We start from the raw sequence: 16,517 nt of genomic DNA on the forward strand, positions 1-16,517 counted from the left end.
TAATATATTCAAATAGCACAGAGTGCTGATACAAGATGGAAACTGAATTCCGGCTGACGGAAGAGATTCTGAGTGTTTATAAACAAATAGTTTAAATTTTGGACGGTACGTTCTACTGATAAACAAAACACTGTTATATGTTCCCTGTCAGAGTATAATTCATACAAATAAAGCAGTCTGGATGCTGGTTATACTTATAGATAGTATGAGGGTGGAAAATAAGATGGCAGTGTGAATCTTCTGTCAGTGTTAGACACTGTGTAGGCTAAACCAATAAGCTCTACTAAACTGAGTATTCCTCAATGGTCACCCACTTGAGTACTGACAGAGCCCAACACTGATTAGCTTCCGAGATCAGACGGCTTCGGGAGTTTCCAGTGTGGTATGATAGTAGAGGAAATGAACAATAATTGGAAGCTATGGAATCACTGATGAGAGTTCACGAATTTACATAGTTATTAGGACAGATATCAGAGGTAGAGGAAACCAGATGGATCTGCTGCCAATGTTAGACAGGGACGTGGCCCTGAATCAATGGTGAGAGTCCACGAAATACAGAGAAGAAGGAAATAAGTAAACAATGCTTGTAATTTTGACAGTATTGGAATAAATAGTAGCATCAATTCTGTAATTGGCTGGATTCTAATAGTATAGTAATCAGAAATTGCCAAGACATAAAATGTCTGAGATAAAGAAACAAACTGAAAAAATAAAAAGGGGTAACAATGTAACCAACTGGCTATATAAAAGTATCCAACTGCAGGATGTTAATATTAAAGGAAACAAAACAGATAACAAGGAGACTGTAGCAAAATTACAGTGGTGTATCCTGACTAGAACAAGTCTATAGGGGTTTAGATTAAATCACTGCCAATATCATAATACATGTACAGTAAATAGTACATTGTGATATGGAATAAATGAATATTATTGATATTAGTGTAGCTGAAAATGCTGGAACAAAAAACAGCAAATAATCTGGAAAACCGCAAGTATGACCTTATTCAAACAAAAATGTAATGAATTGTACCCGCAGGCAGGTAAAATGTGCAGCGATGGCGGGCCATTAACTGCTGATATGCATCTTGTGATCAAAAAGATATGGAGGTGAAAAAGAGAGAAAAAGGAGCTGATATTACCGCGCTGGGTATTGGGCTGAAATGACCCCTTGTATAGTCTTGTAAACCGTCTCGTTATTGCGGGTGCCGCTGGCTTGGTAGAGCCCCTGGTGTCTCGATTGGTGAGAGAGGGGAAGGCGCCGGGCGCCGCCGGCCTGGCGGTGACCCTGGCGGGTGCGGGAAGCCGTCTGCTGCTTCGACGGGGACGGGAAAGTCAGAAGAGGCGCTGAGCGCAAACAGGTGCTGAAGATCGTCCGTTGCTTCGGTCAGCCAGAAGTAGGAAGGGTGATGTCGGAAGACGCGTTTCACCCGTCCACCGGGCTTGATCACTTCCTGTTGAGGGCTGGATCCCAGCAGTGCTTTTAAGAGCAGGTTAATCTGGATCATCCAATCAGGCGGACATATGTTTATCCATTAATTAGCTGCTAGGATCATATGACTTGAATCCTCCGGATAAATTGCAATTGTACTGAATCCATTGTTGATTGCCAGGAGACGCCATTATACATGTGAACAAATAAAATGAAAAAGAAGAAAAAAAGGGGTTTTAAAACACAACCAAAATAATGATCTTAGACACTTTGATATGTAGGTTGTAGATAATAACCGAAGAAATGCAAACTGAATTAGATGTAGATGATTAGTTTGACACTGTAAATGTACAAGCACAAATAAACCCTAATAAGAAAAATACTACTATCATACCACACTGGAAACGCCCGAAGCCGTCTGATCTCGGAAGCTAATCAGTGTTGGGCTGGGTCAGTACTCAAGTGGGTGACCATTGAGGAATACTCAGTTTAGTAGAGCTTATTGGTTTAGCCTACACAGTGTCTAACACTGACAGAAGATTCACACTGCCATCTTATTTTCCACCCTCATACTATCTATAAGTATAACCAGCATCCAGACTGCTTTATTTGTATGAATTATACTCTGACAGGGAACATATAACAGTGTTTTGTTTATCAGTAGAACGTACCGTCCAAAATTTAAACTATTTGTTTATAAACACTCAGAATCTCTTCCGTCAGCCGGAATTTAGTTTCCATCTTGTATCATCACTCTGTGCTATTTGAATATATTATCATCTTTTTGACCATTATTTTCTTTATGAACCACTTATTATCTTAATTTTGTTGAATCATTAAAATTTGAACTTTTTAATCTATTCTGACTAATTTCTATATTCATTTCAAGTTAAAGAGTGCGCCCACAAAAGAGTCTTCTTTTCTCCTTATTATCCTATGTTCTTATACTGACTCAGGGTGCACCACCAAGCAATATTAGAATTAGAAAACATTGTTTTCTTGCAATCATTTGCCTTTGGTTTTAGAATATTATTTACTTATACTTACCATATCCTGTGCGGTATTACCTCCCTTTCTTGTTAAGTATTTCCATGCTGAGTAGATTCTCAGCTTCCCAATACCTGCACGGTCATACAAATCTTTCTCGTAAACAGGATCTCTTTCCTACTTTTTTCTGTTCTTCAAGTGGTTCCATAAGAACTGTTACACTTCCTACAAATTGTTTTAATACTCACAACCTTACCAAATACTATGACTACATTTTCATTAAAGACAGCACTGATATCTAAACGTAGAAACCTAGAAGAATACGGTGATATTTTTTCAGACACATTTCAGAATCCAGCTACTCCCAAAGATTGGAGAACAGATCTTTCTAAACTACAGAAAAACTTACAAAAAAGGATTAGACTTACGTGGGACATTACTACCTTAGAGAACTATCACAAAACTAAGATCTCACCCAGAGGCCTACGACCCCGTGTTTTTCCTTCCTTTCCTCTGGCCACAGAGAATTTAAAGGCAGAATGGGAAGCAGTCCTATTGAAATGCTCCCATGAGTTGACCCTGATACTTATCAAACATGATAATTTAGTTTTAGATCAAGTTGAAAAGAGTATTGAGGAATTAGGCAAAACATTAGAAACTTGGGAGAGGGGGAGTGGCCTAGCTACCATCCAGAGTGGACGTGCTTCCCTGTAGCTCCCGGCCAACGCCAAACATATCTCCTTTCCTACCCCACCTGAAAAACTCCACAGGCACTCTACCACCATTAGAGGCCTGTGCCGACCCCCTGAACCGAGCTGCGGAGCCGGCGGACACCTTGTGTGCCCGTGCGGGTTGCGGCCTAAGCCGGGGGTGAAGCCGGGACCTTGAGTCTGCTCAGAGTCCGGACCGGAAGTCACGCGCGGCGGACAGACGCTGCGCTGGACACCTCCTGGACGGGCTCTCCAGGTGGCTGCCTGACCGTACCTGCTCCCCTGTGCCTCCTCCTTGCCACTGACGGAGCTGACCCGCGAGGCCGGAAAGCGGCGAAGAGGCTCCCGCAGACTGCGGCCTACTCGACTGGACGTAAGGTGGAGACGCCCTGGCCTGACCTCACACAGCCGGACACCGATCCCCCATAATAAGCGGACGGCTGGCTGGCGAACAAACAGGTACAAATAAACCATCTGGGGGGCTGCACATTCTAGCGACCACATTACACAGAGACGAGGCACTGAACCCTGAATAAGAACCATCAGTGCCAGCCAACATACAATCTCTGGTCGGCCAGGCAGACTATCTCTTTCTTTATCTCACAACACCCCCATCATTGGAATCTGATACCTGCAGGCAGCAGACATTTAACACTTAACATCTATCTGATAACCTGCCATATGGTTACTGCTGTCCGGAAACACCTCTTTATCTCTCATTAAAGGCAAAGACCTGGAATTACCCACACAAGCTACAGATCACTCACTCTGGCCTGAAAGCCCCACACTCCCCTCTGCTTTCAGAACTAGGCCCCTACCTCCGGTGGCTGCACAGAACGACCCAGCCTAGACCCAGGGCCGCTCCCCTTCCCCCACTGGAACGCACACAAGCAGTGTGCACGAAATGACGGCAGCCACCTTGGGTCTCAAGGAAAACGTTGACCCAGCTGCCTGAGGGATCCCTGGCCACCCGCAGCACTCTACAGTGCTCACTCGCCAGCCCCTTGGATCCCATACTGCAGATTGACGGACTCCCTTGACACACCTATGCGGTGATTTCGCAGGCAACAAACCACACCCGGCAGACCACATCCAAAAATCGAAACAAAATTGAAACAGGAGGCACTCCAGGTACCGCGCTGGTCGCTACCTGGGCCCAGGCCTTGCTGTCAACACAAGTAGTTCGCTATCCTCCATTTCCCACCATTCCTTACCGTACCTCCACCGACCAAACCCTCCACTATGGAGAAATATGTGGCCAAAACTCTCCGTACAAATAAAAACTCTCAAAACAAAAATAAATCAACGGCCAAAGACAAAGACCTCAGCCCTATTCGGCAAGGATCTCCAAGCTCACCAGGCAAGAGAGCCGAAGATGACATGACACCTGCTGATGTCTATGCTAGTCCATCCTCAATACAGAGGGCCAAAGAAATATCAGACATCATCTCCCCATTACTGGATGCAAAATTAGCACCCCTGATGGAAGCTATCCAATCAGCAGCAGCTCAGCTGACTCAACACACTCAACGCCAGGCCAAAGCGGAAGACCGAATATCTACCTTGGAAGATGGTTATCAAACGGTTCAATCCCAACAACAAACACATGACAACACCTTGGTGGCCATGACCGATAAGATCGAAGATTTAGAAAATCGGAATCTCCGGAACAATCTATGCCTGATTGGTCTCCCAGAAGCTGTCAGACAAACGGACCTACTGGACTTGGTCACTCGCTGGCTCCCCGCAACCCTTGAATTGCCCCCATCCCCCACCTCCTACCTGGTGGAACGAGCTCACCGCATAGGCCCTGATAGGCAATCTTCACAATCCTCTCAGTCACGCCCTAGACCGGTAATTTTCAAGCTACTAAACTATCTTGACAAAGTAAAGATAATGGAAGCCTACCGCAAATGGTCTGACCTTCGATACGAGGAATCCAAACTTCTCTTGTTCCAGGACTTTTCCTTTCAAGTCTCAACACAACGACGAGAATTCTCCCCCATCTGCAAGGAACTCTATGCTAAAAACATCAGATTTGCTCTTTTGTACCCGGCAAAACTGAGAATCTCCCATGCCGGCAAACCACATATCTTTGACACCCCAGATTCTGCTCGGAATTTTCGCAAATCTCTATCCTCACTACAATCTAATTCTCGAATGGATGATGCCGATTAACTCCACTGGACTTAAGTATCCTGTTATACTATTCTCTTGTTCCTTATTTTCTAATGGATAGCCTATCATTGATTGTTCCTATACGATTGTTGCAATTTTGTCTGTCAATTTTCTCCCCCTCCCCTTCTTCTATTTCAGACTAGAGTTTCTGCTACAGATGGACGGTTATCATTACTGTCTTCTTGGGTTCAAAAATTTAAAAATTGTTATGACTGGTGGCGTACACCACCCCGATCACTGTTTTCTATTTGCATAGCATTGATGTGTTACTATATGTATATCCTAACTCAATCAGTTTGCCCGACACCCTATCTTTGTCCTCCCCTTGCGCGCTGGGACAGGGGTTTGGACGTTCATTTGTGGCTTCTCCCTCTACGCTCCGCTAGACTAGGCATTGGATAATGTCAGCCCCTGGAGACGCAGGAGCATCTACGGATGGCTCAAAGACATCTCTCAAACTGGTATCGTGGAACGTAGAGGGCCTGAAAACAGCAATCAAGAGGAATTTTTTTTTGACCAATCTCAAAAAATTTCACCCTGACATAGTATTTTTACAGGAGACACATTGGCGTATTAATGACCCCAATACACTTAGAGATAACTGGGTTGGAGACTTCAAAAGTGCTTCCTATACTACCAAAGCAAGGGGGGTACTCATCTTGTTTCATAGATCTTTGAATTATAAAATCAAGGATGACTGGGTAGACCTCGAAGGCAGGTTCCTGTTTTTAAAGGTGGAGGTCGAGGGAGAGCTCTTTACGATAGCATGTCTCTACGCCCCTACCGGACCAAACGCTTCCTTCTTCTCGGATATATTTGTTAAATTACAGGACTGGATGGAGGGAGTTTTGATTATAGGGGGTGACCTTAATATCGTCATGGACCCATTACTGGATGTTTCCAGTGGCCCCAGACAACTGAAATGCGACAGATCTATGCCACCCTCCCTTTCCCTAATGCAGGACTCCTTACAGCTTCTAGACCCTTGGAGATTTCTCCACCCTGACTCTAGGGAGTATTCCTTCTTCTCACACCCTCATAAAATATTCTCCAGATTAGATTATTGGCTAATACCAGCATCTTCAATGCACAGAATAACTGACTCTACCATAGCTAACATCCTCATCTCTGACCACGTCCCCATTACCTTGACACTAACATTAACTACACCCCGACAATACTCTTCTATCTGGCGATTCCCTGAATACCTCGCCCATTCTGAAGACTTTAAACTCTTTCTGTCACAAGCATATCTCAATTATACAAACGATAACGCAACACATATCAATGACATAAACCTTTTCTGGCAGGCTTCTAAACCTGTTCTTAGAGGACAGATCATCGCACATGTTACCGCCAGGAAAAAACAACTCCGAGAAAGGATGGCTGAGGCATCTCTCCAGGTTGCTTCGGCATATTCCCACCTGTTGGCGGATCCGTCCGAAACCAACAGGAAAACATACAAAGACACCAAACTAGTACACGACACCCTTTGTGCTGAACAGGCCAAGTTATTTCTTTCCTTCCAAACTAACAAATACTTTCGCTGGGGCAATCGCCCAGGGAAACTATTGGCAAACATGGTAAAAACTCACACGACACCAAAATATATCTCCTTAATTAAAGACGCAAGTGGGCCCCCCGCAGTAACACAGGAACAGATTAGTAACGCATTTCTGGCCTTTTACGAAGAATTATACACAGCACCACCCGACCAACCTGAGGCTGGAACGGACTTTTTGACTCAAGCTAATCTCCCCAAACTCTCTGAGAGCGATAGAGAGATCCTTACTACTCCCGTTACGGCAGCAGAATTAGAATCGACCATCAAATCCCTTGCAAATGGGAAATCCCCTGGCCCCGACGGTATGTCGGCGGCCTATTACAAACTACTTCTCCCACATTTAAGTGAACACCTTAGACAATTGTATAACGCGCTCCTAGCGGGAAAACCTGCTCCGCCAGGCTTTAATACGGCTCGAGTCATAGTTCTCCCCAAACCTAACAAGGACCATACCTTAGTATCATCCTACCGACCAATCTCATTACTAAACCAGGATTTTAAAATATTCACAAAGATTCTGGCCACCCGTCTCCAAATGATTCTACCCAAATTGTTACATCCTGCACAGACAGGATTCATACGAAATAGACACTCAGTACACAATGTACGCACATTACTGGCAGCCATGCACAAAACACATAATTCATTGGAACAGGAAAACATGGTCCTAAGCTGCGATGCAGACAAGGCCTTTGATCGAGTATCCTGGACTCACATAACAAGATTGCTTAGACTTCAAAATTTTGGTCCTGATTTTATTAAGATATTTCACATCATTTATCAAACACCCCAAGCCTTCTTAACGGTTAATGGTCGCAATTCGAGACTGTTCTCCCTACATCGAGGTACCAGACAGGGATGCCCCTTATCCCCCCTTTTATTTAATTTGGCTTTGGATCCCCTCCTTCGCCATTTCTATAGAGAGAGCAGATGGCACGGCATAACATTGGCCGGCCACGAAATTAAATTCTCAGCATTTGCAGACGACATCTTACTTTACTTTAACAACCCTAGAACGGCCATACCTTGCCTACTCAAAATGTTAGACACATTTGAACTAGTTTCTGGCTTTAAAATTAACCACTCCAAAACAGAGGCCTTGGCCTTCTTTCCCTCTATGAAGATAGGCTGGGGAAACACATTCCCATTCCACTGGGCTACGAACAATTGTATTACTTATCTAGGGATTTTATTCCCTGATCACCCCTCCAAGCTATACTCCCTTAACTTCCCCCCACTGTTTACTAGGACATATGCAGACTTTGCCAGATGGACCCACCTCCCTCTCACATATACTGGCAGAAGTCACTTATACAAAATGATAAGCTTTCCCCGCTTCCTTTATGTATTACAGATGCTCCCGCTGATCCCACCCAAACACATGCTAGCTCAACTAGACAAGGCACTGTCCAAATTTATCTGGGCGGGTAAACACCCTAGATTCTCACTATTCAAATTACGCCAACCCCGTTCCCTCGGGGGTTTAAATTTACCTTGCCTCCACTCATACGCCTTGGCAGCTAACTATAGGGTTGCTTTGGATTGGATCAGCGGCCGAAACACATATGCTAACTCACAATTAGAGCAATCTTTTGCTCCCTCTCAGACCTTGGTGTCCTTACTACACACCCCACCCACCTCCATGCTACCTTATGTGACAGACAACATACTGGTCTCCTCTACCTGCGCAGCTTGGCAACAAATTCGCTCAAGACTCAAAATACCGAAACACACCTCACTATTCCTACCTCTGTGGGGTAATCCGGACTTCACACCCCACACCTCATCCCCCATTTTTCAGACTTGGTATGATGGCGGCCTAAAATACATACACCATTTTCTACATCCCGAAACTCTAGCTTTACTCACACACTCTCAAATCATGACACGCTTTCCATCATTACAAATCCCATTTTTTCCCTTTCTTCAAGCATGCAGCTATGTACAAAAGGTCACATCTCTTTTGTCTACACAAGACATCTCCCATACTCTAGATAAAACTCTGCGACTCACCCCAAACAATAACTTCTCCACGGCACTTATATATACACACTCACGCATTTTACTAAATGTGGAGTCCGGCTCAGTGGGACTCCTGAAGTGGAAACTGGAATTCCCAGATCTCACCATGAAGCTGATCCTAGAGGCTAATGTTTTCTTAGATAAAACACTGGGATCAGTATCGTACTCAGAAATGCACCAAAAAATCCTACACAGAGCATATGTCACCCCCAAGCTACGATATCTTATCGGAGCAGCTCCCTCATCTCACTGCTTCAAGTGTAATGCCACAGAAGCAGACCTTGTACACTGTTTGTGGTCATGCCCCAAGGTATATACACTTTGGCAAGCACTCCAATCATACATCATGACTGACCTGCAGATACAATTTACCATCACAAAGACATGGGCATTCTGGGGCATATTCCCAAAATCACCCACCACGAGTTTGTCCAAGGGACAACGTATTTTATTAATTAAACTGGCGGCCGCCACCAAAAAGACGATCCTCTCACAATGGATCTCCACAGACCCTATTCCTATCTCACTATTACATCCCAGGATCTCTCACCTATTCCATTTAGACTGGACCAACACAGCCTTACAGAAAGATAAACTGACCGGAAAATATTTCCAGATTTGGCTGCCCTATGCCCGAACCCTCCCTCAGGTTACAAAGGAAGCCCTACGAAAATGTTTCAAAGACACTAAGTGGTACTTATTAAAGACCCTAGACTCCGTAGCACCCTTCTGAGTACAAAGCCTTATGTCGTCTCCACTCATCAACTAGTCATCGAAAAATGTCGATATTGATGTATCCCCCCCTACTGTTGCTCACGTTATTAATGCCTCGGGCTCACATAAAATATAACTAGTAATGCTATTGTTAAAGGTTTAAGTTACAATGACTATGTAATGCATGATATACCATTTTGTACTATTGTTGCACCAACAGTCAATAAAATTTGTTAAAAAAAAAAAAAAAAGAAACCTGGGAGAAGGATCTTACCTTCCAAAATACTTTTGACAAATATAAAAAGGAATTAGATACGTACGAAACTTCTATAATAGAACGAAAATGCAACAAATTCCACAGGGATAAAAGTGATTTCTCCCAAGGAAATATATTCCGTTGGAGCACTTATACCCCTAGAGGTAGAGGAGGACAAACAAGAGAAGACATCAGCTCTTCTGAAAGAGAATCCTCATATAGTGAAGACTCCTCTACAGAACATCTGGAAGGAGCCTCAGCAACATCAAAACGCTACAACAGTGAGGATCCTTTTTTAGGGAAAGGTCAACGCTCAAGAGGCAGAAACAAACATCAGGGAAGACGAGACGAGGGGGGATGAAACACCGACAAAAACAATCGCGATTGGGATCCCCCAAGGACCTCTCATTACCCAATACGGAAAACCAGGAAGTACTAACCGCAGACAGGCTACAGATCATTAATCTCAGCACCAGAATCCTAACGGAAGATCAGGTGGAAGTCCTAAGTAAAGGACTTTCATTCTCACCCACATCACCATTCAATAGGTTTAAATGGGAAAAAGATCTCAGGCTTTTTGGCCGTAAATTATTATTAACATTTTTTTTTGCTAAATTTAGCAACAAGGATATGATGGACACCCCACTACCTGTGATTACCGGACCAACTCTGACTACCTCCACACTAGAGGAACCATCCACCCCAACATCTCTTCATACACTTCTATCTGAAGAGGAAATAACGGCAATCCAGACCCTGGAGGAATTATACATGGAATCACCCTCGAATACGTTACCGGTACAGAATACCAGACCTACATGTAAGGTTAAGTCCACCTTTTTTCCACCAGATAACAACAGTCCAGAGATCAAGGTCTTCCTGGATCTGGTATCGAGAGAATTCGATGAGATCCAAATGAACTCCAAGAAAAGATGCTGTACTAAAAATCTGAAATATAGAGAGAGACTTGCTCTCAAAGAAATCCAGTCATGGAAGGATATAGTTCTCAAGCCCTCAGATAAAGGGGGCAATATTGTGATATGGCCTGTCTCCATGTACGAGGAAGAAGCACGAAGACAACTCTTGGACACCTCGTGCTATCTGAGATTACCACTCAACCCGACAGTCAAATTCCATAGACAGTACATGCATATGATCGAAGAAGCATCGGCTCTAGGAACCATTACACAACAAGAGGTTAAATATCTCACAGTTTCCAATCCCAGAGTACCCACGTTTTATCTTTTACCAAAGGTACACAAGAACATCAAGAAACCACCAGGTAGACCTATTGTCTCGGGAAATGGGGGATTATTGGAGATACCTAGCAAATTCTTGGACCTACATCTCAGGGAACATGTCTTAACACTACCCTCCTATCTGAGAGATACATCTGATTTATTACGTAAATTAAATGATATCTGTGTAGATAGAGACTGTATTCTAGTTACCTTGGATGTTGAGACCCTGTACAGTAGCATCTCTCATCAACAAGGTGTACAAGCAACTAAGTTCTTTCTGGACATGAAAGAAAAAAATGATTTCAATGATTTTCTTTGCGAAATGTTGAGTTTCGTTCTTAACAAGAATTTATTCACATTTGGTGATCAATTCTTCCAGCAGATCCGAGGGACAGCGATGGGAGCGGCTTGTGCTCCCACGTATGCTAATCTGTTCCTCGGCTGGTGGGAACAATCTATTGTGTTCAGTGACGAGAATCAGAAATACACACAACACATTCTAAATTTGCTCAGATTCATAGATGATATTATTGTGATCTGGGACAGCGATCAACAACTCCTACTTGATTTTATTAATCTACTGAACGACAACAATCTCAATATTTTCTTGACCCATACTATAAGCAAAGAAATGGTATCTTTTCTAGATCTCAACATTTATAAAACTGCTAATGGAACCCTGGCTACTGAGCTGTATCCAGAGCCGGATTAAGGGAGGGGCCCAGGGGGTAAGTACCCCGGGCCCCCCCTCTTTACAAGGGCCCCCCACCACAGATCGGACCTCTGATCTGCGGCGCTGCGCTCCCAGCGGCTCACTGTTGGTTGCCCTGGCAACCTAACAGCAGTGGCAGTGGCGCCGGCGCCTCACAGAAGTACAGGACAGCTGAGCGACGGCTCAGCTGTCCAATGGTGTGTGAAGGCACTGTGCTTCCAGCGGCTCCCTATAGGTTGCCCTGGCAACCTAATAGCAGCAGCAGCAGCAGCAGCGTGGAGGAGTGTGAAGGATCGCGCTCTCACTCTCCTGTGTCTCACTCTCATGGGTCACAAGCAGCCTGCCAGCTGCATAGAAAAAAAAGTAAGATGGCTGTGGTTTTTTTTTTCTATCATGTTGATAAATAGGAATTTTTTGCTCTATGTCATGTTGCCATTATGTGTTTGTATGTATGTGTAAAGTGTGTGTGTGTGTCTTTATGTATGTGTAAAGTGTGTGTGTTTGTATGTATGTGTAAAGTGTGTGTGTGTGTGTGTGTGTATATATATACACTCACATACAATATATATATATATATATATATATACATACATACAGTGTATATATATATATATATATATATATGTTGGGTAAGTGCGACTGGTCACCATACTGACACCAGGATCCCGGCTTGGAGATGGCCGGGGGGGGATGGCGAGCGCAACGTAGCCCCTTGCGACCTCGCTGCGCTCTTGGTGGTGAGCTGTGCTCACCACAGGTTCTATTCCCACTCTATGGCTGTCGTGGACACCCACGAGAGGGAATACTCCCTGTTAGTCGGCATGCCGACTATCGGGATTGTCAGGGGGCGGGATCCCAGCGTAGGTATTGTGACCAGTGGTCTCCTGACTGCCGGTTACATAACTACATCCCATGTGTATATGTATGTATATATATATATATATATATATATATATATACACCTATAGATATATATAAAATTTAGGGGCCCCGCAGTTTGAAGTGCCCCGGGCCCCCCATAGTCTTAATCCAGCTCTGGCTGTATCGAAAGGATACAGCTACCAACAGTATTTTGTATCAGACCAGTTCACATTTTCCGCCAACTGTTGAGAATATTCCTAAAGGGGAATTTCTCAGACTCAGACGCAACTGTACAGAAGACAGTGTATATAAACAGAAAAGTCAGGAACTTGCGACTAGACTACAAACACGGGGTTACAGCAAACGTTCTTTGAAAAGAGCTCAGAAAGCTGTTCTCAAAATAAAAAGAGATGCCCTAATTTTCCAAGACAAACTGAAGGATGAAAAAGATGAAACTAAAATTCGCTTTGTAGGTACCGTTTGCCCAGAATGGCGTCAGATAAAAAATGCAATCCACAAACATTTACCGGTTCTACACCTTGATACAGACCTGTCACCTTTATTGGATTCCACGCTCCAAATTAGCTGGAGGAGAGCAAACAACGTGAAGGACATGCTCGTTCAGAGCCACTTTACACGTAATCCCACCAAAATCAGTAATACAACTGGGTCCTTTCCCTGTGGGCAGTGTAAAGCCTGTCCTCAGATCCAGATTACAGACAAGGTTACAGATAGATTAGGTCGTGATATTCAAATACGACATTCTTTAACTGCAACACAGAAGGAATGGTTTTAATGTTTAATCTGCAGCTGCAATCAACGCTACATCGGTATGACCACGAGGAAATTTAAAACCCGAATCCTGGAACACATGGGTACCATCAGAAATGCCACATCTGATCTCCAGAAAGGCAAAAATTGACATCGGTAGCAAGGCATTTCCATGCTCATCACCATGATTCTCCCTGTGAAATGCGAGCGTTTGGTCTTGACAGAGTTCACTTAGGCATACATGGGGGTGACCTAAGCAAGGAACTCATCAAGAAAGAAAGTGAATGGACCTTCAAGCTGGGAGGGCTAAAACCTTCAGGTCTAAATGAGCATATCAACTATAGTGTATTCTTATGACACCCACACTGACCTAATAATGTGGCTACACCTTTTATCCTAATATTTACATTTCCAACAAACCTGTACACGGCTCTACGGTATATGCACCCTGCTTTCACTAGGTCATCCGGCAGCATTACCACACAATCCCACTCCTTCCTACACATATTCACTTCCTCTTACATATACATACACACCACAATCATTTTCTCCCCCCCCCTCAATATTTTTACCAATTCCAGTATCACTCCATACTCTATACATTTATAATTTTATATATCACCCCTTTTGTCACCCAACACATTGTTGACCTATCCTTTTATCTTCCCAGCGCTCACTATCAACTCTCGCCTTCCCCATTGTATTTTACACACAACTAGGTTTCCAGGTGTTCACTAACCTTTAGTTGTTCGTATTCCCTATCGCATATACATAATAACTGCATTCGTGCAAATGCACATCGCAGCACACACCCTTCATTATCACATCGTTAAATTGGTCCTAATTTCCACTAGACACTACTATCACAAATGCACTTACTCCCAATTCTTTCAACTTATGTTTATTAACATATCTCTTTTTATCCCTATTTTCCTTAATATTTATTGGCTTTACCGTGTCCCAGATACAGTAGTCTTTATGACTCAAAACATTAATTAACCTAAGCCATCATTTAATTCCTCCATCTCCTAGCTCCAGTCCATTACCTAATCAATCCTCCCCTATTTTCCTTCTACTTACTCCTTTCCCAGGTTCATTTATCATTAATATTTAGGAATACATCATGAGCTGACACACTCAGCCCCTGAAGAGGAATATTAGAGCCGTTCCCTTATTACAATAAGCCATGGGCTCAACTAGTTTATTACTATACTAGATGAACTGTTTAGATTTATGCCCATTTCAATCAGGTATAAACCAATGTGTGGTAATAGTGCTATGGATTTGAGCCTATTACACCCATGTTAAACTTCAAGCATCGCATGTATACTCTTTGCAGACTGCGTTTATTTCATCTACTCATTGTTTATATAATATTGTTTAACAACTAATCACGGCCCAAATCTATCCTTATAAGACTATCCACTGAGGGCACTCCACAGTACTAACTCAATTAATGTTATTAAAACTGTCTCAGTTTCAGCCTATGTCAGCTAGATTACTGAGCCTTAATGAGATAATCTGCAGCTGTAAATGAGGCCACTTAATAATTCTTTTAATGAACCAGGACTGTTCGTAATTAGGTGACACTGTCCGTAATTATTTGTCCATAAACTCATTTATTTAGCAAGCAGCGTCCTTCACGCTTTTTCTTATTAGGGTTTATTTGTGCTTGTACATTTACAGTGTCAAACTAATCACCTGCAATCACCTACATCTAATTCAGTTTGCATTTCTTCGGTTATTATCTACAACCTACATATCAAAGTGTCTAAGATCATTATTTTGGTTGTGTTTTAAAACCCCTTTTTTTCTTCTTTTTCATTTTATTTGTTCACATGTATAATGGCGTCTCCTGGCAATCAACAATGGATTCAGTGCAATTGCAATTTATCCGGAGGATTCAAGTCATATGATCCTAGCAGCTAATTAATGGATAAACATATGTCCGCCTGATTGGATGATCAGATTAACCTGCTCTTAAAAGCACTGCTGGGATCCAGCCCTCAACAGGAAGCGATCAAGCCCGGTGGACGGGTGAAACGCGTCTTCCGACATCACCCTTCCTTCTTCTGGCTGACCGAAGCAACGGACGTTCTTCAGCACCTGTTTGCGCTCAGCGCCTCTTCTGACTTTCCCGTCCCCGTCGAAGCAGCGGACGGCTTCCCGCACCCGCCAGTGTCACCGCCAGGCCGGCGGCGCCTGGCGCCTTCCCCTCTCTCACCAATCGAGACACCAGGGGCTCTACCAAGCCAGCGGCACCCGCAATAATGAGACGGTTTACAAGACTATACAAGGGGTCATTCCAGCCCAATACCCAGCACGGTAATATCAGCTCCTTTTTCTCTCTTTTTCACCTCCATATCTTTTTGATCACAAGATGCATATCAGCAGTTAATGGCCCGCCATCGCTGCACATTTAATTTTACCTGCCTGGGGTACAATTCATTAAATTTTTGTTTGAATAAGGTCATACTTGCGGTTTTCCAGATTATTAGCTGTTTTTTGTTCCAGCATTTTCAGCTACACTAATATCAATAATATTCATTTATTCCATATCACAATGTACTATTTACTGTACATGTATTATGATATTGGCAGTGATTTAATCTAAACCCCTATAGACTTGTTCTAGTCAGGATACACCACTGTAATTTTGCTACAGTCTCCTTGTTATCTGTTTTGTTTCCTTTAATATTAACATCCTGCAGTTGGATACTTTTATATAGCCAGTTGGTTTCATTGTTACCCCTTTTCATTTTTTCAGTTTGTTTCTTTATCTCAGACATTTTATGTCTTAGCAATTTCTGATTACTATACTATTAGAATCCAGCCAATTACAGAATTGATGCTACTATTTATTCCAATACTGTCAAAATTACAAGCATTGTTTACTTATTTCCTTCTTCTCTGTATTTCGTGGACTCTCACCATTGATTCAGGGCCACGTCCCTGTCTAACATTGGCAGCAGATCCATCTGGTTTCCTCTACCTCTGATATCTGTCCTAATAACTATGTAAATTCGTGAACTCTCATCTGTGATTCCAGAGCTTCCAATTATTGTTCATTTC

At 43.1% G+C, this 16,517-nt stretch overlaps 2 pseudogenes; one reads left to right on the forward strand and one right to left on the reverse strand.

The window, feature by feature from the left end:
- Positions 1-277: 277 nt before the first annotated feature.
- LOC135051957 (5S ribosomal RNA) lies at positions 278-396 on the reverse strand (annotated as a pseudogene).
- A 1,413-nt stretch (positions 397-1,809) lies between these two features.
- Positions 1,810-1,928, forward strand: LOC135052052 (5S ribosomal RNA; annotated as a pseudogene).
- The last annotated feature ends 14,589 nt before the right edge of the window (positions 1,929-16,517 follow it).

This window comes from Pseudophryne corroboree, chromosome 2 (assembly GCF_028390025.1).
Source record: "Pseudophryne corroboree isolate aPseCor3 chromosome 2, aPseCor3.hap2, whole genome shotgun sequence".
In the NCBI taxonomy this organism is placed as follows: Eukaryota; Metazoa; Chordata; class Amphibia; order Anura; family Myobatrachidae; genus Pseudophryne; species Pseudophryne corroboree.